Source organism: Penaeus vannamei, chromosome 8 (genome assembly GCF_042767895.1).
Source record: "Penaeus vannamei isolate JL-2024 chromosome 8, ASM4276789v1, whole genome shotgun sequence".
Lineage (NCBI taxonomy): Eukaryota > Metazoa > Arthropoda > Malacostraca > Decapoda > Penaeidae > Penaeus > Penaeus vannamei.
In genome coordinates, this window is record NC_091556.1 from 34,117,576 (window position 1) to 34,120,075 (window position 2,500).

General features: G+C 40.9%; 1 protein-coding gene across 2 annotated transcripts in view; it reads left to right on the forward strand.

The window, feature by feature from the left end:
- Positions 1-1,377: 1,377 nt before the first annotated feature.
- LOC113817712 (deubiquitinase OTUD6B) overlaps positions 1,378-2,500 on the forward strand; it is an 11,605-nt gene continuing 10,482 nt past the window's right edge. The window contains exon 1 of one of the 2 annotated variants that reach the window (XM_027369793.2): positions 1,378-1,472. The gene's annotated coding sequence lies outside the window, so the exon portion shown is untranslated. Of the gene's footprint in view, positions 1,659-2,500 lie in introns of both variants that reach the window. The other variant, XM_027369792.2, reaches the window with a different exon arrangement.

Sequence of the window (2,500 nt, forward strand, 5' to 3'; positions counted from 1 at the left end):
ATGTGGGAAAAGAGGGGAAGGCAATCAAATAACAGGAAAATGCATCCTACTGCACCTCAGCCCTTTCTTGTCTCTCTTGTTCCCGGTTCGGAAACGCTCCCCCGTTTGTGGCAAGCTCGGGTGATCCAACGGAGTCTTCAGTGCCCTTTCTCACAAGCTACCCTGAACTTTCTCGTTTCTTTTCTACTTCCCATTGGTTTTGCAGCCAAGATATCCTATGTAAAACTCTGCGACTGAGAGGTCTTCACCAGAAGCATGTACTGAGTAGGTTTTAGCGAACTCTCGGTATTGGATGTTGTTCTCGGTCTAGAAGACTTTTAGACAAAGTTCAACAGTACCTCGAAACTGCAAATAGGATCTGTAGAAAGTCAGAGAAGATGGCAAAATCAGAAAATTCAGCATTGTTGACCTACCATTAGAAGACAGGCTTACAAATTAACAAATTTATGTGTTGAAAGGCACTGGCACAAAAAAGGCTTGTAATACTCCTGAAATAAACTATACATGCCCACACCATTCCCATCATTGTAAATATGCTTGATATTAACTCCACAATCTTAGACATCCTATAAAGATTCATGACGCACTAAGGCATATGCACGATGTAGGATACAAGCAGACTACGACCAAATCTGCAACGGAACTCCATAACTTGATGTATGATGATATGCTTAATTGTAGATTTACTGTGAGGGAATTGATATTGTTCCCGTCTCTACTGACTCGGTAAGTGGTCCCTGGTGCATTTTCTCTTTCAGAGAAGGGTGACCACATTCCACAGCAGGTCCACGGGAATGGAAACAGACTGCTAGATGGTAGTCAGGGAAATATGCAATCTACAAGTCATGGGCTCACCATCAGACTCTCAACTCGGCTTTACTTTCCTTCAGCTTGATTTCCTTCCTAACTCTTGTCAAGGTAGAAAGCTTCTGAAGGAGTGGAGCTTTTCAGGCAATGGTATCATGACACTTCTCTTATTACGCTAGTCACCATTGACCTCCCCCCCCTCCTCTCTCTCTCTCTCTCTCTCTCTCTCTCTCTCTCTCTCCCTCTCTCTCTCTCTCTCTCTCTCTCTCTCTCTCTCTCTCTCTCTCTCTCTCTCTCTCTCTCTCTCTCTCTCTCTCTCTCTCTCTCTCTCTCTCTCTCTCTCTCTCTCTCTCTCTCAGGAATGTCACGATTATTGGAAAAGATAGTGTTACGAAGTAAAGGAAGGAGAGGGAGAGGGAAAGGCAGACAGGGAAAGAGAGAGTAAGGTGAATGAAGGAGAAAAGCAGATTAATAGTCCTTTGTATTGCTTTGGGAATGTTAGTTAAATCAGTGAAGAAATAATGTACAGAAAAAAAGGGGAAAAAGAAAACGAAAAACAGAACATGACTCAGTCTTGTTGAGAAAGCGCTGCTCACTCGTCTCCAAGCGTGCTCTACGGAATCAGCATTATATTTCGTAATATTTAGTAACTTTTGCATACTTGGGTGAGTCAATAGATAGTACTCAATGTACATATATGGGTTGATATTTCTCCACGGTTTTTTTCTGAAAAGTTAGAAAAATGAATAGATTTTATGGAATTTTTATTTCCGTAAATAAGCATGTTCGAATGTGCACACTCAGCTGTCCCTGCATATAAGAAACACGTCTTCTGAGGAACACTATTTGAGGTGAAATTCCGTTTTTTCTTCAAACTAAACTAGATATTTTTTAGTGGCAGTGACTGAGACATGATACCGTTGGACACAACACAATTAAAATGTACTTTGAAGGGGAGTCCTTTAGTTGAATAAGAAAAGAAAACTCGGGACTGCATTGGGACATTATATCATGGCAAGAAAACTATTCAAAATGTGATTTTCATATAATCATATATGATGATTAGCTTGCTAGCACAAACAGTACACATGTATATATATGAGCTGTACGTTTTGTTTGGCCGATAATGCAAAGGGTAACCGATGTTTTGTTATACCATTTAAACCAGGCTTCAAGCATAGCTTAAAGTTACTTTGTTTATATGTATTATGGTCAAGTAGTTTATGAAGGGTATTTGAAGTAAACAGGATATAATAGTATATGAGAAGTTCTGTAAGACGAGACAATTTTACCTGTGGAGAGCTATTAAAAAAAAAAAAACGGCCTAGTATAAGAAAGATATTATGATTACGATTAAATTTCAACATCAGAACGAGTGTCCGGCACTGCTGCAACATGCGCCGCGCCAGTGTCAGTGTTGCCGAAATCTCAACGAAATTTGTTAACCTACCCTAATCTAACCCGGACCCCCTTCTTTGGGATATTCCTTCCTAGCCCCCAGACCCCGTTTCCTAGGGGTATTTTGCCGTACAAACAAAGCATACCTTCCTAACCCACTATCGGGGGCAAGCCCCCAGACCACTTTTCTTAGGGGTATTTACCGTACTTATCAGAAAGCTCATGGTATTGTTACTTCTGAGACGGTTCGAGACAAGGTTTGTGGACTTTTCTCTTCGAGAGGCAAGCTTTGAAT